Raw genomic sequence first — 21,296 nt, 5'->3', positions numbered from 1 at the left:
AGAATGCAAAAGAATTTTTTTTTCTCAGAATTCTTAGGATTTACTGTCTTAACAACTTTCCTGCATTTCATACAGCAAAGTTAACTATAGTCATCATGCTGTACATTGCCTCTTTTGAGTTTACCTTGTAACTGGAAGTTTGCAACTTTTGACTGCTTTTCTTCAATTCCATGCATCTCCTAACACTCACCACTGGAAACAACAAATCTGATCTCTTTTTCTGCGTTTTTGATGGTTTCTTTTTGGTTCCACATAAAAATGAGATTATACAGTATTTGTCTTTCTCTATCTCACTTATTTAATTTAGCATAATACCTTCAAAGCCATCTTATTTTTTTATCTGTTCATGGACACTTAGGTTGTCTTCATATCTTGGCTATTGTTCATAATGTTGCAATGAACATAGAGATGCATATATCTTTTCAAGATAGTGTTTTCATTTCCTTTGGATATATTCCCAGAGTGGAATTACTGTATCATATCATATTTCTACATTTAATTTTTTGAAAATCCTTCATATTGTATTCCATAGTGGCTTTAGCAACTTACAATCTCACCGACGGTATACAAGGGTGTCCTTTTCTAAACATCCTAGCCAACATTTGGTGTCTCTTGGGCTATCCTAGTAGTTGTGAGGTGATAGCTCACTGTGGTTTTAATTTGCTTCTTGGTAATGAGTAGGATGTTGAACATCTTTTTATATACCTATTAGCCTTTTGTATAACTTCTTTGGAAAAAATGTCTTCTGCCCAAATTTTAATTGGATTACTTATATTTTTGCTATTGAATTGTATGAGTTCTTCATATATTTTAGATATTAACCCTTTATTAGATATAAGGTTTGCATGTATATATTTCCCATTCCATAGATTTTTTTTTTCACCTTGTTGATTGTTTCTTTAGCTGTGCAGGAGATTTTTAGTTTGATTTAGTTCCATTTGTTTTGTTGTTGTTGCTTGTAGGTTAAGTACTACTGTATATCCAAAAAAAAATTGCCAAAACCCATGTCAAGACTTTTTCCTATATTTTATTCCAGGAATTTTATAGTTCCATGTCTTTAATTCATTTTGAGTTAATTTTTTTAAAATTTTAATTTATTTATTGTTTTTCTATTACAGTTGTCCCACTTTTTCCCCCATTGCTACCCCACCCACCCAGCCCACCACTGCTCCCACAGTCAATCCCCACCTCGTTGTGCGTGTCCATGGGTTATTGATACTAGTTCCTTTACTAACCCTTCCCCTACTTACCCTCTTCTATCCCTCCCCCCTTCCCCCCGTCCCACCTGGTAACTGTTAGTCTGTTCCTTGTTTACATGCCTCTGAATCAATTTTGCTCATTTGTTTGTGTTGTTCATTAGTTTCCTGTATTAGGTGATATCATATGGTATTTGTCTTTTGTTGCCTGGCTTATTTCGCTAAGCATAATTCTCTCTAGTTCCATCCATGTTGTTGCAAATAGTAGAAGTTCCTTCTTTCTTTCTGCTACGTAATACTCCATTGTGTAAATGTACTACCGTTGTTTGATCCACTCATCTACAGATGGGCACTTAGACTGTTTCCAGCACTTGGCTATTGTAAACAGTGCTGCTATGAACATAGGGGTGCATAGGTTCTTTTGGATTGGTATTTCAGGAGTCTTTGGATATAGTCCTAGCAATGGAATTGTTGATTCAAAAGGCAGTTCCATTTTTATTTTTTTGAGGAAATTCCATACTGTTTTCCACAGTGGCTGCAGCAGTCTGCATTCCCACCAGCAGTGCACTAGGGTTCCCTTTTCTCACCAGTACTTGTTTGTCGATTTATTGATGATGGCCATTCTGACTGGTGTGAGGTGGTATCTCATTGTGGTTTTTATTTGCATCTTTCTGATGGAAGGTATGTTAAGCATTCTTTCATATGCCTATGGACCCTCTGTATGTCCTCTTTGGAGAAGTGTTTGTACAGTTCCTTTGACAATTTTTAAATTGGGTCGTCTGTCTTCTTGGTGTTGAGATGTATAAGTTCTTTATATATTTTGGAGATCAATACCTTGTCTGAGGTATCATTGGCAAATATGTTTTCCCATATCATTGGTTCCCTTTTCATCTTGCTGATGTTTTCTTTTGCTGAGCAGAAACTCTTTAGTTTGATGTAGTCCCATTTGTTTATTCTTTCCTTTATTTCTCTTGCCCTAGGAGATATATCGGTGAAAATATTGCTATGTGGGATATCTGAAATTTTCCTGCCTATGTTTTCCTCTAGGATTTTTGTGGTGTCACAGCTTACATTAAAGTCTTTTATCCATCTTGAGTTTATTCTTGTGTCTGGTATAAATTGGTGATCTAGTTTCTTTTTTTTTTTTTTTTGCATGTCCCTGTCCAGTTCTTCCAGCACCATTTGTTGAAGAGGCTATTTTCACTCTGTTTTATGTTTCTTCCCCCTTTGTAGAATATTAGTTGATCATATAGACCAGGGTTTATTTCAGGGCTCTCTATTCTGTTCCAAAGACGTATGTGTCTGTTCTTATGTCAGTAATAGACTGTTTTGATTACAATGGCTTTGTAGTATAGTTTTGATATCTGGTATTGTGATTTTTCCTACTACGTTCTTCTGTCTCAGACTTGCTGTGGCTATTCGAAGTCGTTTTTGGTTCCATATAAATTTTTGAAGTATTTGTTCTAGGTCTGTGAAAAATATCACTGGTATTTTAATAGGGATTGCATTGAATCTATAAATTGCTTTGGGTAGCATGGACATTTTAATGATGTTGATTCTTCCCATCCATAAACATTCTATATGCTTCCATTTATTTGTATCTTCCTTAATTTCTTTATTCAGTATTATGTAGTTTTCCAAGTACAGGTCTTTTATCTCTTTGGTTAATTTTATTTCTAGGTACTTTATTTATTTATTTATTTTTTTGCTGTAGTAAATAGGATTTTTTTTCTAGTTTCTATATCTGATATTTTATTGTTGGTGTACAGAAATGCCTTTGATTTCCAAACATTGACTTTGTACCCTGCTATTTTGCCAAATTTAGTTATTAGGTTGAGTAGTTTTTTAGTGGCATCTATAGGGTTTTCTATATACACTATCATGTCATCTACAAATAATTACAGTTGTACTTCCTCTTTTCCAATTTGGATACCTTTATTTCTTTGTCTTGTCTGATAGCTGTGGCAAGAATTTCCAATACTATGTTGAATAGGAGTGGAGAGAGTAGACATCCTTGTTTTGTTCCTGATCTCAGGGGGAATGCTTTAAATTTTGCCCATTGAGTATGATGTTGGCTTCTGGTTTCTCATATATGTCCTTTATTATGTTAAGGTATACTCCCTCTATTCCCATTTTGCTGAGAGTTTTCATCATAAATGGGTGTTATACTTTATCAAATGCTTTTTCTGCACCTATTGATATGATCATGTGGTTTTTGTCTTTCATTAGATTATATGGTGTATTACATTCACTGATTTGTGAATATTAAACCATCCTTGCATCCTTTGGAAGCATCCCACTTGATCATGGCATATAATCTTTTTAAGGTGTTGTTGGATCTGGTTTGTCAATAATTTGTTGAGGATTTTATCATCTATGTTCATCAGCTATATTGGCCTGTAGTTTTATTTCTTTCTTTTGTCTTGACCTGGTTTAGAATTAGAGTAATACTGGCTTCAAAGAAAGAGTTTGGGAGTCTTCCCTCTTCTTGGATTTTTTGAAATAGTTTGAGAAGAGTGGAGTTAGCTATTCCCTAAATGTCTTGCAAAATTCACCTGTGAGCCATCTGTTCTAGTGCTTTTGTGTGATGGAGTTGTTTGATTACTGATTCAATTTCACTCTTTGTTATCAGTCTATTCAGGCTTTCTGCTTGTTTTTTATTCAGTTTTTGAAGATTATGTTTCTAGAAAATTGTCTATTTCATCTAGATTGTCCAGTGTCTTGCCATACAGTTGTTTGTAGTAATTTCTTACAATCCTTTGTATTTCTGTGATATCAATTATAATTTCTCCTCTTTCATTTCTGATTTTGTCTATTTGGGTCTTCTCTTTTTTTCTTGATGAGCCTGACTAAAAACTTGTCAATTTTGTTTATTTTTTCAGAGAACTAACTCCTGGTTTTATTGATCTTTTGAATTTTTTTTAGTCTCTATGTCATTTAATTCTGCTCTGATATTGATGATTTTCTTCCTTCTACTTATTCTGGGCTTCATTTGTTGTTGTTGTCTAATTCTTGTAGCTGTAGAGTTAGAATTTTTATTTGAGATTCTTCTATCCCTTTTAGGTAGGTGTGTATTGCTATGAACTTTTCCCTCAGGACTGCTTTTGCTGTGTCCCATAGGTTTGGGGATGTTGTGTGTTCATTATCATTTGTTTCCAGAAACTTCTTGACTTCTTCCTCGATTACATTGTTAACCGTTTTATTGTTTAATAGCATGTTATTCATTCTCCATGAGTTTAACTATCTTTGAGTTTTTTTCTTGAGGTTGATTTCCAGTTTCAGGCCACTGTGGTCTGAGAAGATGCTTGGTGTAATTTCAATTTTCCTGAATTTGTTGAGATTGTATGTGTCCTACCATGTGGTCTAGCTTTGAAAATGTTCCATGTGTACTTGAGAAGAATGTATATTTTGCTTCTTTAGGGTGAGACGTTCTATATATATCAACTAAGTCCATTTGATCTAGAGTGTAGTTCAAGGCTTTTATATCCTTGGCATTTCTTTGGTTCAAAGATCTGTCCATTGTTGAAAATGGGGTGTTACAATCCCCTGCTATTAGTGTATTGCTGTTGATATCCTTTTTGTAGTCTTCTAAGATTTTCCTTATATATTTGGATGTTCCTATGTTGCTTGCATATATATTTATAAGGGTTACATCTTCTTGATGCATTGTTCCCTTAAGTATTATGAAATGTTCTTCTTTGTCCCTTCTTATGGCTTTTGTTTTGAAGTCTATATGTCTGATATAAGTATTGCTATCCAGCTTTTTTTGTGTGTCCATTTGCACATAATATTTTTTCTCATCCCTTCACTTTCAGTCTGTGTAGATCTTTTGTTCTGAGGTGGGTCTCTTGTAGACAGCATATATGTGGGTCATGTTTTTGTATCCACTCCACTACTCTCTGTCTTTTGATTGGAGTATTTAATCCATGTACATTTAAAGTTATTATTGACATGTATTTATTCATTTCCCTTTGTACCTGTGTTCCTCTCCCTCTCTCTTTTTCTTTTTTTCTTAAAGCATTTCCTTTAGCATCTCTTGCAATGCTGGTTTGGTGGAGATGTATTCTTTAGTCTTCCTTTGTCTGGGAAACTCCTTATATTACCTTCCACTTTGAAAGAGAGCTTTGCTCGATAGAGTAGTTTTGGTTGCAGGTCTTTGTTTTTCATTGTTTGGAATATTTTTTGCTATTCCCTTCTGGGTTGTAGTGTTTCTGTTGATGGCCTTATCAGAGCTCCCTTGTATGTTATTTGCTGTTTTTCTCTTCCTGCTTTTAGGATTCTCTCTTTGTCTTTGAGTGCTGCTATTTTAATTATGATGTGCCTCGGAGTGGGCCTTCTTGGGTTCATCTTCATTAGGACCTTCTGTGAATCCTGTACTTGTGAGACTTTTACCTCCTCATGTTCGGGAAGTTTTCTGTCATGACTTTTTCAAACAGGTTTTCTATCCCTTGCTCCTCTTCTTCTTCTTCTGGTATCCCCATGACATGGGTATTATTGCATTGTCCTGCAGTTCTCTTAAACCCTCTTCATTGTTTTTAGGCCTTTTTTCATTTTGTTGCATTGTCTCAGAATTTTTTTCTACATTGTCCTCTAACTCATTGATCTGATCCTCTGCTTTGTTTAGCCTGCTTTTGATTGATTCTACTGTGTTCTTCAGTTCAGAAGTTGTATTCTTCATTTCTTCCTGACTCTTATTGATAGTTTTTATGTTCTTTTTCATGCTGGTGTAGTTCCCAGTAAGTTCCTTGTAGCTTCCCTGGAGTTCTTTGTAGTTCCCCTGGAGTTCACCGTAGTTTCCTTTGAGTTGTTGAATTCATTGAGCTTCCTCATTATCATTGTTTTGAAATCCACGTCAATAGGTTGCCTCTCTCTATTTCATCTATCCCTCCTTCTGGGGATTCCCCCTTTCCTTTTGGTGAGGTATTGTTTCTTTGCCTCCCCATTATAGGTGTCTATTCTTTGTTTCTGCTCCTTAGATTGATCTGCTTTTGTTTTCTGCCTTTGTGGCGTGACCTTCTGCGGTAGGAATCCTGTGTGATTTAGTGGTGCATACTCCTTGGTCACCCTAACTTGATGCTCTTGAGATGTCCTTTATGGCTTTTATTTGAACTCTCTAGTAGTATTTTGGTTTTGGTTGTTGTTGTGTTGCTCATTGATGGGTCCTTCCCTTAAATTAGCTGACTGAGAGTCACCCTACCCACTTCAGACAGTTGTTGAGCTGCCTCCAGCTGATGCCTCTTGGAGGGGAGTAGTCTGCTTATGAGATTTCTCCCATAGCACTGGGGTTGAGTCTACCCTGGGGCCTGGTCTTCTGCTCCACCAGCTCTTTCTCCAGAACCAGTGCCCCAAATTTTCCAAAGCTCCTCTAGTTCACTTCACCCTCTTTTGGCTGCAGCCCAGGTCAAGCATGGCAAGTGTGCTTTTGCCCACCAGCCAGCTGTTGGGCCAGGGCAGTGGTTGAGACAGGGCCGGTGGACATTCCCTGTGCTGGCGGGTAAGCCGGGGCATTCCACTGTGCTGGTGGGTGGGCCGAAGGTGTCCCCTTGTGCCTGGCAGGCGGCTATGCTGACCGGGGGGCATTCCTCTGCCCCAGCTGGAAGGCAGGCCAGGGCATTTTCGTGTGCTGGGCAGGAGCTCAGACTGGGGCGGTGGGTTGGAGGCCTGAGCACATCCCTGCAGTGGGCTCCTACACCTGTACTCCTCAAGGATCTCACCTTGCCTCTAGCCTTTCCTCCCTGATATGAAAAAAAAAAAAAATCAATGAATTAAAAAAAAAAAAAACTCACAAAAGAATGATTCTCCCAGCCTACCAGGGCCAGACACCACCTGGCCATCTCCGACTGCTCTCGGGGGAGACCTAGGGGCTTTGAAAAAACTTTGTGCTCTGCCTGCTGCTGCCAGGGAGCCAAGCCAGCCAGAACTCACGTCTCTCCTATGACTCCTCTGTGAATCTCACCAGACAGGTCACTTAGAGGCGGCCTCCTCTATCACCAGCAGTGCCAGATTTCAACTCCTGCCAGTATCCCTTAAGTTAATTTTTATAAGTACTATAAGAGCGGGATCAAGTTTCAGTTGTTTACATATGAGTATCCAATTTTCCCCAACACCATATAGCGAAGAGACTGTCTTTTCTCCTTTGAGTATTCTGGGCTCCTTTGTCAAATATTAGTTGACCAGACATGCTTTAGTTTATTTCTGAACTCTCAATTCTGCTCCATTGGTCTATTGATATGCCAGTATCATAGCATTTCAATAACTATAGCTTTATAGTACAACTTGAAATCAGGAATAGTTAGTTCCTGCTTCGTTCATTTTTTCTCAAGATTTATTTGGCTACTTAGGAACTCTTATGGGTTCACATATATTTTAGAGTGGTTTTTAGTTTTAAGTACCATCAGAATCTTGATAGGAACTGTTTTGAATATATAGATGCCTTTTGGTAGTATGGATATCTTAACAATATTAACTTCTGGAATAAACTGTGTTTTTTGTACTCACAACTGTAAACCTACTTTTGCCCTGCTCTATATATATTGTTTCTTTTCATTGTGTCCCAAAATTCACATAGGTTTTCTTCACCCTTTTTCTTTCTTTTTCGTTTTGGTCCTCTGACTGGATAACTTCAAATGTCCTACTTTCTAGGTTTCTGACTCTTTCTTTTGCATGGTCATTGACTTTTTAAGTACTTTATTGAATCCTTCAGTTCAGTTATTTTATTTTTTAGCTCTAGGATTTCTCTTTGTTTTTTGATGGTTTCTATTTCTTTGTTCAACTTCTCATTTTATTCATGCATTATTGTCCTAATTTTTTTTTCCATTGTCTATGTTCTTGTAGTTCACTAAAATTCTTTGGAAGGATGATTCTCATTTTTTAAAAACCCTAATATTCCATAGATCTTCATTTCTTTAGGGTCATTTATTAGAACTTTATTATTTTCCTTTGATGGCATCACAGTCACATGATTTTCTTTTCTTTTCTTTTTTTTTTGTGATCCTTGATTCCTTATGTTTCTGTCTGTTCATTTGAGTAAGTGGTTTCCTCTTTCAGACTTTGCAGATTCATTTAGGGCAGAGATAGCAATTCACCACTCAGCTCAGTTTGAATTTCTGGATGTGTCTGCTGGTAATGTCTTTGGGAAGACAGAACCAGTTATTAGGGTCCATTTTGAGGTGAGGTAACTGTTTAAGCTCTGAAGTGGGGAGTATGAGGGTTGTTTCAATGTCATAGTTCCCTGTTCAAGTGAGACAGAAATATAGGTTTCAGGGTTACCTGTATTCACTAGTCAAGATTACTAGATGGGCAGCAATGGCTACTATACTCAGCAGTAGGTGGAGCTATAAGTTAGTGTCCCTGCCCTCTCAAGGCAGCTGGATGAGACCCAGGGTATGCATAACTTATTGAAGACCCAAATTGGGCAATAAGAGTATTCCCTGAATTTTTTGTTTATGTAAGCTTACCAGTTTTGCTCTATAGCTAGAAAAAGCCACAGGCTTTGTTCTCTGTTCAAGTGCCACTGTGAGCAGAGCCATTGGATGGGCTACACAACTTATCATGTGCTCTGGTGAGGTTCTCTGGTTGGGCAGGCTGATGGCTCTATTCAGCAACACAAGGATAGGATAAAGTAGATTTACAATTTTCGTTATGCAAAACAGTTTATTTTTGCATTATTATTTGCGAGAGTATCCAATCCCATAGATCCCTCGGTGCGGATGAAAGAACTGACTCAGAGACAAATGATCTGAAGAGAGAGAAGGGTGAGTGTCTCTCAGAGGAGATTGTTGATTACTCTTTTCTCAGTTAGGGTTTTTACTGAGTTTGCCATGTGGGAAAATGTACGGGGTAAGCATGCAGACCTCCACCAAATGGTTGGGAGTAATAACAAAGGGAAGCATAAACCAGCATAAGGAGATAGGTAGCAAGGCTGTGAGGTAACAAAGCACGTAGTAAAACTCTAGCTGTCTCTTTTGACTTACACATTTTGTTTTCACATTCTACTTATAAGAAATTGGGGCTACACAGAGCAAGCAGACTTCATTAACTTCAAAGAGTATATTGCATTCCTATTCCACTTCTAAAACCCTCTGGAGTGTGGGACCGGCAGTTAGCCAGTTAAGGCTAAGAGGCCTGTTCTCTTGTCCCAACTCCACACAGCAGCTACAGCCCTCTGTACCATACACATTGGTCTCCCACACTTATTTATTCATGAATTATTGTATTATTCATTTGTATTATTTGTCCTCTTATTTTTTAAAGTATATTTTATTGATTATGTTGTTACAGTACTTTCAATTTTTGTTTCCTTTGCTCCCCTCTGCCCAGTAACCCCCTTCCCTCCAGCAACCCCATGCCTCTTAGTTCATGCCCATGGGTCGTGCATATACATTCTTTGGCTTCACCCTTTTCTATATTATTCTTAACTTCCCCCTGTCTATTTTGTACCAACCAATCATGCTTCTTAATCCTTGCACCATTTTCCCATTTCTCCCTGTACACCCTTACAGCTGATAACCCTCCAAATGAACCTCATACCTATGATTCTGTTCCTGTTTTGGTTTGCTTAGTGAGATTTTATTTTTATTTTTTAGATTCAGTTGTTGATAGTTGTGAGTTTGTTGTCATTTTAATGTTCATAATTTTGATGTTTTTCTCAAGTAAGTCCCTTTGACATTTCATATAATAATAGCTTGGTGATGATGAGCTCCTTTAGCTTTACCCTGTCTGGGAAGCACTTTATCTGCCTTTCCATTCTAAATGATAGCTTTGCTGGATAGAGTTATCTCAGTTGTAAGTCCTTGCTTTTCATCACCTTGAATACTTCTTCCCAGTCCCTTTTTGCCTGCAAACTTCCTTTTGAGAAATCAGCTGATAGTCTTATAGGCACCCCTTTGTAGGAAACTCTCTGCTTTTCTCTTGCTGCTTTTAAGATTCTCTCTTTATCTTTAACCTTTGATGTTTTAATGATGGTATGTCTTGGTGTGGTCCTTTTTGGGTCTAGCTTGTTTGGGACCCTCTGTGCTTCCTGGACTTGTATGTCTATTTCTTTCAACAAATTTGGGGAGTTTTCCTTCATTATTTTCTCACATAAGTTTTCAAATTCTTGCTTTTCCTCTTCTCCTTCTGTCACCTATATGGTTTAGATGTTGGCATACTTAAAGTTGTCCCAGAGGTTCCTAAGTGTCTCTTCATTTTTTTCAATTCTTGTTTTCTCATTCTGTACTGGTTGACTGTCTTTTTCTTCCTTATGTTCCAAATCATTGATTTGAACCCCAGTTTCCTTCCCTTCACCATTGGTTTTGTATGGATTTTCCTTCGTTTCATTTAGCATAACCTTCACTTCTTCCCTTGTGCATTTTCCATACTTAAGTATATCTCTCAAGCCTGTGAGCATCTTTATCACCAGTGTTTTGAACTCTTCATATGTTAGGTTGTCTATGTCCTTGTTTGTTAGGTTGGCTATCTCCTTGTCACTTAATTCTCCCACTGGAACCTTGATCTGTTACCTCTTTGGGGCCATATTTCTCTGTCTTCTCATCTTGACAGGCTCCCGTGTTTGTTTGTCCCCATCTCTTAGGTAGAGGCATCTCTCCTGTTACATTGTAAGGGGAAGAGCCTTATGTATTCATTAGTATAGGGTGACCTGTTTTATCACGTTGTGGCACTGTTTGTGTGGGAGGGATCTAAGAGGGAACAATGTCACTTTCTCATCACTCACCCCTTTTTCAGGTACTTCTCCCACTTTGTATGGGACTCGCACTTCTCTAGTTGTTGCCCTGGCTGTCATTCCCAGAGTGGGTGGGTCTGTAGACATTCTTGGCTGGAAGTCTATTTGTCTTCTTATTTTGTTTCCTTACTTATGAATTATTTTTTAGGTAAGGATTGTGGGAATTTAACCTACTTTTGCTTACCCCTGTAAATGAGGCTACAAAATCACTGCTTGGGAACAGTAGGAGAAGCAGCTCCAAGACCACTAATGCTCTCTCTTTGGTGGTCTTGACTCAAGCTAATCCATGTCTTTAGTTCTCTCCCTAAATAGGGACATTGGCTTTGCTCTGGCAGCAATTAGCCTTGCCTGCCTCTCAGCTTTCGAATCACTGGGTTATCAGCTTTCAGGTGTTCTCACCAACCCATCCTGTCAGATGGAGCTGGGAGGGCTCATCTCAGGCAACTTTAACATTTTCTCAAACAATATTTCTGGTCAGGAGTCATAAGCTGCAGCAGGTGGGGCAGTGACTCGATCCTTATGCCTGAATGTGGGTAGCCCAGGCTGCATCACTTTTAAAACTCACTTGGGGACCTGAATTAGGCAAACCTGCACCTTGCTGCATTCCCTACTCAGACTGTGTCCCAACTTATTTTTTCAGCTGAGCCAAGGTTCTGGTTGTGAACAGTACTTGGGCTCTGCAGGTAGAAACTTGGTTCGCCAAGATCTGAGTACTGGTTATTAGGATACCGTCCTCTCTTTTCTGTGACCATTAGATTCCTATGTGATCATCATGGGGATAAAACCAACGTAGGGGCTCCCACAATGCAACCCACATGTTGGGCATGCTGCCTGTCACTCCTGGGCTCTCTTTTCTCACTGGAGGAACCATAGACTCAGGGAAGACCTCTCACTATGGAAAGTATGTAGCCATTTCTCTTACCTTTCTAATGCAGTCTGTCTTAATTGTTGTGGTGGGGTGAGGGTAGAGGTGGTTCTTCTGCTTCACTCCATGTTTTAGGATTTTCTCAGTAGTGAGTTATTGTTTTGTGATAGGTCAAATTAAGGAACATCAGCCTTTTCTCTTTGAAGCCAGTTCTCAAATAAATCACCTGGGGGTTATGCTTCAGTGTGTTTGCCTTCTATAAAGGCAATCAACACTAAAAATAATGCATTGCCTAATGAAGAAAACTCTATCTTGCTTTGACCTCATTCACCTGGTATTTTCAGATTGTGGAATAGTCTCTAACTTCCCAATTTGTCATTATAGTATGAAGAACATAAAACATTATTCCTTGCCACTACTGTAGGCATATCAAAGCCAAACTGATAGCATTATAAACATTAAAAAAGACTGTTCAAGAAGTATGCATAAATTTAGGACTTGAAGAGGAAGCTCATATTCTGATTCTATTGTGTTAGACAGTCAAACATAGCAAGCCTCAGATGCCTCTATGTAACATAGAGATCATAAAATTATTTTATAATGATATTGCAGGGAATACACACACACACACACACACACACACACACATATGTGGTAATAAATGGGAGGGCTACTGGCTGAAACAATCTCCAAATTACAGTAGTTAAAGCATTATATATATTATTTCTCATCTTAGTCTGATATTTTCAGAGCTCTCCTCCAAAAAGTTAACTCAGAAATCCAAGCTACTCTCATACCATGGCTACAAAGTCACAATGGTTTTATCTATTCAGCAGAAGTGAGGATAATTTTTAGTTAGAATAGGTCCACTGTGTGATTATATACCTCAGTTCAAAAGTGACATATGACACTTCAATTCACATTACTTTTATCAAAACTAGTCACATGGCTGAGTCCAGATGCAGACTGGAAAATGTCTCTGGTTTAGTGGCTAAGCATAAATTGTTGGGGGTCAGCTAGCCACCATTGCCACATCTGAGTACCTCCTTGTTTTTCTTTTTTGAGTCTTAGTTTTCTTAGTTATGGAATAATGTTGACTTGAACAATTATAAAAGTAGAATTCTGTTTTGTTTAAATAGAGAAATTTTATATTTACTTATTATTTTATTTCTTGTCATTTTCCTTTTTTCTTCCAGTCCCTAGAAGAAGATGTCACCCTGTTTTTTTCTGGATATTCCTTGAAACTAATGATGAATTAAATCAGTTCACAAATATCAGAAGGTAGGCAAAAGTGTTACTGCATTACAATTGAATCTAAAAGACATTACAGCAGAATCTAAAAGACAATTTTAAAATGAAAAACATTTATCTTTAAAAATGTTTTAATTAACAATAACAGGTGTCAAGAACACTTACTAGGAGATTATTTATGGAAAGCAGATTGAATCTAAAGACCTTTAATTCAAACCAGGTAAATGACCAGCAGCCCCAAAGATTAACCTTTATCAATATGCTCATCTTGGAGCAGAAAATGGAAATAAATGTAGCTAGAAAATGTATCATAATGATATTTATGAGTAACACACATTATGCAGTGTGGGTACACTTTAAATTATGTTTTCAAAAAACATAGTATTTAAATAATAAGTTATTTGGAAAATAATTAATGAGAATAAGTCATGGATAGTTGCAAATTTTAAATGAAAACTTTATAAATCTGTTTTCATATTATATGTTTGCAAAATGTCAAGGTAGCAGGAACTAGAAAGAAAATAATTCAACATAGTCAGAATACATTAAAACTATAGAAATTAGAGCCAATATCTAGATTTACTTCTTTTTGTTGTAATTAATTACAGTATTTTGTTAAATACAAACAAAAATCTCCAATAAAAGTAATATTCCAACACTGTTAAATATACTTCTGAAGTCTCGGTCCAAGTGTTTAACTTCTGGAAAATCACACATATTGCTGCACCTGCACATACACCGCACACTCGCGCCTAAGAAGTATGAAGACAGATTTAAGAAATAATGACAACAATAAATAAAAATTGCATGTAGTATTGAGATCTAAAAGGTCTTAAGAGTTCTTCATGCAGCATCTGTAGCATGAGGGAACACTATTATTTACATACAAACAGTCTGCTTTCATACAACAATCACATAGCTAAATCTCTACATTATGCTGCAAATGGCACAGAAGAAATACAATTGTCTGGTTGATGTGCAAAGTGTTTGCTGGTATAGTGACAGCCAAAGTTCAAAGTCACAGGAAATGTTGTCATCAGCCTAGTGTAAAAATGTATAATTACTTGATATTCTTTTTCTGTTTAAAGGTGACTACTACTGTCTTTTCCTTAGCCTACTTGTTCAATATAGCTTATTATCATTACAAAGTATTAAAATGGATTAGTTTTTCCATATTGTGTTCATATTGGGAAGGACATGTTTTAGACAGCTCACTGACAAGGTTTTTGAAAAAAAAATTTCTTCTTCCACTAAAAATTACAAGGCAGCTTATTTTTGAGAATAAAACTCTCTAAATTGCATGCTTACAGATTTCTCTTTCCTGATAATTTAATTTAATATAAAGAAACCAGAGAGAAGAAATGAGCAGTATCTAATTAATATCTTCTAATGCCCAACTAATGTCAAGCATGACTCCAATTTATAGCTGAACTGTATTTTTACATTGAAAAATTCAATTACATTTACTGACAGACTTTGAAATGCCACATTATTTATATTGGCAAACTTTGCAGGCTCACAGTATATTTATTAACATTCTTTTCACAGAATAAAGCATATATACAATACAGATCACTGCATTCTTCATTTTTTAATCTTTCAAAGTGATATGTATATCAACCAGAACAGCAATGGGCTGCTTCTGCTTAAGAGCCAAAGACCATGTAGAGGCAGATATTAATGTACCCTTCCTTTTAATTCTCAAGGCAAAACCTGGTAACCTTGACATTTCATATCTTCACTGGCTCCTGCTACATTTTTCTCTCTTCTCGGGTGCCTCACACTAAACACCTCCCACCTCAATCTCAGTTCCTACTAGCGTATTGTACAACCACAGGGCTCTCCCTGCACACACATCAACAATTTTGAGCTGTGAAGAGGTCCAATTGCCACATTGGTGAGTTGGTTGCAATGCACAAATCATTTACTAGGATAACTTGAGGACATGACAGTGACAGAGAGACATCTGTTGGGTGGATTGGAAGCAAAAAAGGGTTTATTCACAACTGGTGCATTAGTCCTGCTAGCCACTAGGCCACCAGTGTTCCTGTCCTCCAATTTCCTTCCCCTTCTTTCTGCCTGCTCCCTGCTGTCAGCTGCCAAAAGATATCTGTTCACACCCTTTGCTGAACGAAAAGGTGCTAATGCATGACTTCAGGATATGTCAGAACATACAGTACTTACAAGTGTTTGGAGATGCAGCCGGCCTGACCATGGAGAAAAGAAATAAGTACGAAAGAGAGATTATCTTTAAAAAGGAAGGGGAAAACAGTCAGGACTATTCCTTTTCTTTGACTGTAAACTGGAGGTGGGGTGATCAGGAGGGTTCCTTCCTTAGCTTTAAGTTACCATTTCATTTCTCCCTCTCTGCACAATATATCTATTTTTTAATTTTGTTTATTTTTGTTTTATTGATTATGCTGTTACAGTTGTCCCAATTTCTTTTCCCCCTGCTCCCCTCCACCCTGTGACCATCCTTCTTTCAGTTGTCCCTCTCCCCTTAGTCCATGCCCATTGGTTGTGAATATAGTTTTTCTCAACATCTTCCTGTCTACTCCACCCCCTCCTACTATGCTTCTTAATTCCTGCACCATCTCCCTTCCTTTTCCCCCTTCCCACTCCCTGCTGACCTCCCCCCAATATGTTCCCCATACCTATAGTTCTTTTCCCCCTCTTCTTGCCTACTTAGTTTGCCTTTGTTTCGATTCCCTAGCTTCTGCTTTTGGTTGTTGTGATACAGTTTTCATTTGAATGTTCATAGTTTTGACCCTCCTTCTTCTAAACAAGTCCCTTTAATATTTCATATAACAGTGGCTTGGATCTAACAAACTCCTTCAGTTTTACTTTGTCCTGGAAACACTTTCTCTGACCTTCTATCCTGAATGACAGCTTTGCTGGATAGGGTAATCATGGTTGTAAGTTTTTGCTTTTCATTCCTTTGAATATTTATTGCCAGTCCCTTCTTGCCTGCAGAGTCTTCTTTGAAAAATCCACTGATAGTCTAATTGGGACCCCATTTGTACATAATTCTTCTCTTCTCTCTTGTTGCTTTTAAGATTCTCTCTTTATCTTTAACTTTTGACATTTTGATGATAATGTGTCTTGGTGTGGTCCTCTCTGGGTCCAGCCTATCTGGAACTCTCTGTGCTTCCTGGACCTGTAAGTTCATTTCCTTCCCCAAGTTAGGGAAGTTCTGTTTCATTATTTTTTCACATAATTTTTCAATTTCTAATTCTTCTTCTTCACCCTCTGGCAATCCTATAATTCGAATGTTCATTTGCTTATAGCTGTCCCAGAGGTTTCTGAGCCTCTCTTCATATTCCTCATTTTTTTTGTTTCCTCTTTCTGCACTTGTTGACTGTTTGTTCCTTCCCTATGTTCCGATTTGTTGATTTGATCCATGGCTTTCCCTTCCTCACCACTTGTCTTGTAAGTATTTTTGTTCATTTCAGCAGGACTAGCCTTCATTCATTCCCTGTCTTGATTCAGCCCTGCTGTTAGCTCTGAATTAAGCCTCAGAAAGATTAGCTATTTGTTCATCGGCCAAGGCCTTTATTTGTTTTTTGTTAGCTGTGTGATTGGTATTTCAATCATTAATTCTTCCACTCTGATGGTTTTGTTTATCTTTCCTTCTTGGGTGGGGCACTGTCACACCTCCTATGCTATATTTTGCAGAGCCCTGTGTGCTCATCACAACCTGGCGACCTTTCTCACCATGTTGGGGTGCTTTGTGTGGGAGCAGGAGTCCAAGATGGATTCCTGCTGTTACTCACTGCTGAGGAACCGGGAGCCTATGCTGTCTGCCTTCCCTGGCATTGGAATCGCAAGTTGACAGGTCTGGTCTGCAGCCAGGGCAGGCTCCCAGGCGCTTCTCTCCTCCCCCCAAATACAGGTGTCTGCTTACCAGATCCTGCTGTTTGCTGCAGTGGCTACCGCTTCCAGCACAGTTCATTCAGCTGAGGTTTTGCCCTTCCTACCAGTCTAGATGAGCACCACTTGTTTATGACTTCATACATTGAACTTCCATGTAGCTTTATTTTCTGGAACTTATTATTATTTTTGGTTTTGCGGTAGTTGTAGTCCTTCTTAGTCATGGAGGGAGACAGAGCGTGTCGGTTTATGCCTCCATCATGGCCGGAGGTCCTCTATATCTAATATCTTTTGCAATCCTGAATATCCTAAGGCAATAAATATTCTGCAATCTGATCTTGGCAAAGATGCCAATTGATATAAAATAAATAATTTAAAATAATTGCAGGATTACTCTAAGAATATTAGAGTATTTTAAGAATGTATTTTTTCTTATTTTTATATGCTAGAGAGGAAGAACCAAAATTAGAAAATGAAAGAGATATTCTACTTTGCCCATCGTAGCTGTAATCAGGTAACTCATTGCTATAGATTACTTAAATGTTTATCTGTTCCTAGCTAACACCTAAGCATCTAAAATCCATTCCACTTACCACTAAGAAAAAAGAATTCTCCTTGGAACTGGAAAAATCTGGACCACTCTTTTAACATCCAGAATCTGTGAACAAATCTCCTCTCTTGAGTTTTTTGAATTCTGAGAGCCCAGATGAAACTAGAGTCTTATGAAAAGAATCTAAGTTACATAGCTGAGTCAATGCTACAAACGATGACATATATGCTACTAAAAGAGCAATATTTCATATAAAAAATTGTAGGCCTAAAATGCAAAACAGTTTCAAAAACATTGAGAAGATTTACATTGGGCAACAAAACCACCAGATACAGCACCACAGAAAGGATCAACTGGAAAGTCCATACTCTAAGACTGAAATACAATCTCAAATTAGTGATTAGCATTCTTTTTACCAATTCGCATAATATTTTGGTGGCTTATCTAATAGAAAAATAAAAGAAGTCTGAAGAATTTATGTGAGAAGTCAAAAAAATAGCATTCACTGAGGTGAAATTATCCCTGTTCAATTGGATTAGATAGTCATCTATTAACCTACTATAGTATTTCCCAGAGGGAAAAATAAAATTTGTTTCTTCAGAAATAATAACACATCCTTCTTGAAATCAAAGGACTCTTTTTATAGGAGTTTAATCCACTAGCTTAGAACCTTCAATAGAATTAATTTTTTTTTCATGTATAGAATGTCATATTTTAATCTTATTTTGAAAGTATGGCAAGGCTATCAAGTTGATTTCATTTATTTTCTTTTAATTTCTACTATGTATTTCCAAGTTTGAGGGTATATTTGTTTTCTATATATTATAATGAAAGTATTTGAAGTTATTATCAACATCATAAATTAGTGTACATTATCCAAATATACACAAACTATACAAAAAATGCTGATCTGCTAGATGGAGTATAAAAAGTACAGTAAAATAGCTGTTTTAACTATGTAAATGTAATAGGAAATTACTGAATAAGTTATTGTTCTTATTGAAATGGCTCAAAAGAGCACTTTACAAAAATCTTGCAACCTAAATAATTGAATTAATCAAGTACTTTTATTAATAAAATAATTTTAAATTATGATAGAAATAAGTTTTCTATAGAAAATTAGAGATTCTTTATGTCTGCAATATATTCTGAGGTGTACCTAGACAGAAAATAATTTAAATTCTTTTTTATAATAAATTATTGACTTAAAAACAAACTATTTATAAATGCAATGTGAAGTTTCCTATAGAGAAATAATTCTTTAAATGCTTTCCAATTAATAATAATAATAAAAACAAATGAAGACCTATCTTTAAAAAATCCTTCAGGAGACAAAACCAATTTAGTTATTCAAGCAAAGCTTAAGTTAAGACTAACTTGACATGGGTCATTTTTTTGGTTGTGCCTCTGGAAATCATAAGTAAGAATTGAAATGTTTCCAAAAGTTGATATGAGGTAACTGACCATTTCCCTATTATTTAAGAAAATTCTAATATTATGACTAATTGCTCTGAAGAGTAGTCACTGCTTTCTCAATATATAAGCTTCTTTATAAAAACATATTTTATATATATCCTTGAGCCTCATTCCATGTTTTGGTCCGAGTGCCCACAGTTTGAAAACTCTCTTCTGGTCTATTTCAGTTATTTATGAACTTTTGACACTATATCTTAAAATGTGGTAAATATTAAAATTAGTAACTCTATGTTGTACATATGAAGTTATATAGCCTTATTTAAAAACATGCAGAGATCCAAAATGGCAGAGGAGTAAGTGGAAGCTACTCTAACCTCCTTCCAGGACCAGTATGGACTTACAACTTAATTGTGGAGAAATGATCTGGAATAACCAACTGACCACTACCTGAAGAGAAGCCTTATAACCACAGAGAGATAGAAAAGGCCACTTCATCACCAAGTGACTAGTAGGAAGTGTGGAGACATAAAAGTGCTGGTTGGGCTCCTATGGGTGGCAGCTGAAGGGACTGAGAAACAGATCAGCAGCTGGGGATTCCCCATGAGAAGGGCGGGGTCTAAACCCTCAGCTGGGCTCCCCAGCCTACAGCAATAGAGTGGAAAGTAAAATAACATCCAGCTGTGAAAAACAAAAAGCAACAGGGTTTTTTGTTGACCTGAAAGAAACAGCTTGAGACAAAGAACTCTTAAAATGATCATGTACAAAAATATTTTCACACCCATTTACCCTGGGCTCAAGCAGAGGGAGGACAGAGAGAACTAGAGATGCTTGAGGAGAATTTGGGGTAGTGGCTTTGAGGAGAAGACTGAGGAAACAGCTGACCAGGTCCCAGTGCTGACTCATTCCCCATACTGCAGGCAGACCATTCCCCTCCAAGTTGTGTCAGCCTAAGGGGAAGCAAAAGCCCCACCTGCAGGAACTAATCTGCCTCACCCTTGCTGCTTAAGCCTGATGGCTGATCACAGATTGAATAGGTTAACAACTAAAGGAGACAGACAAAGGCAGTAGATTCCTGGAAGTCTCCAACAGGCTGTGTAGGCCCAGACTGGTACACGATCTGACGCCACCAGGGGCAGATCCAAGAAGTGAAGATCAATCTAAAAAGCAGCAACAAACAAGAAGAGTCACATAAAATGAGAAGACTGAGAAACAACCCCCATCGAAAGGAAAGGAGGAATCTCCAGAAAGAGTGCTAAATGAAATAGAGGAAAGCAAACTATTAGACATGGAATTCAAAACATAGATTATAGGGAAGCTCAGTTAGCTCAGTGAGTTCAAAGAAAACTAAAAAGAATTTCAGGGAAACTACAAAGAACTTACTGAGAATTACACCAGCATGAAAAAGGACATAGAAGCTATCAATAAGAGCCAGGAGGAAATGAAGAATACAATTTCTGAATTGAAGAACACAGTAGAAGGAATAAAAAGGAGGCTAGAGGAAGCAGAAAATAGGATCAGCGAGCTGGGGAACAACATAGAAAAAAATTCCAAGACAGTGCAACATAATGAAAAAAGATGGAAAAAGAATGAAGAGGTTTTAAGAGAACTGCATGACAACATCAAACATAATAATATTTGCATCATAGAATTACCAGAAGGAGAAGAAGAGGAGCAAGGGATAGAAAACCTATTTGAAAAATTAATGACAGGAAACTTCCCTAACTTGATGAGAGAAAAAAGCACACAAGTCCAGGAAGCACAGAGGGTCCCAATGAAGATGAACCCAAACAGTCCCACCCAAAGACAAATCATAATTAAATGGCAACATTCAAAGACAAAGGGAGAATTGTAAAAGCAGCAAGAGAGAAACAGCTAATATATAAGGGAGCTCTGACAAGGCTATTACCAGGTTTTTCAACAGAAACACTACAAGCCAGAAGGGAATGAAAAATTTTTTTTAAGCAATGAAAAACAAAAGCCTACAACCAAGACTACTCTACCCAGCAAGGCTCTCATTCAAAATGGTAGGTGAAATAAGGAGTTTCCCAGACAAAAGAAGGGTAAAAGAATACATCTCCATCAAACCAGCATTGCAAGAGATGCTAAAGAGTCTGCTTTAAGAACGTGAAGAAACAGAGAGACAAGAAGAACACAAGTACAAAGGGGAAAACTGACAGTGAATAAGTACCTAACAATAATAACCTTAAATGTAAATGGATTCAATGCACCAACAACAACAAAAAAAATAAGATTGCATAATAGATAAGAAAATATGACCCACATATATGCCCTCTACAAGAGACCCACCTCAGAACAAAAGCTCTATACAGACTGAAAGTAAAGGAATGGAAAAAATATTTCAAGCAAATGGACATAAAAAAAAAAAAGCTTACTTATATTAGACAAAACAGATTTCACAGCAAAGAC

Source organism: Furipterus horrens, unplaced genomic scaffold (genome assembly GCF_987537825.1).
Source record: "Furipterus horrens unplaced genomic scaffold, mFurHor1.1.pri manual_scaffold_5, whole genome shotgun sequence".
NCBI classification, from domain to species: domain Eukaryota; kingdom Metazoa; phylum Chordata; class Mammalia; order Chiroptera; family Furipteridae; genus Furipterus; species Furipterus horrens.
The sequence above is the reverse complement of the archived record's forward strand: the minus strand, read 5'-3'. Positions refer to the sequence as shown.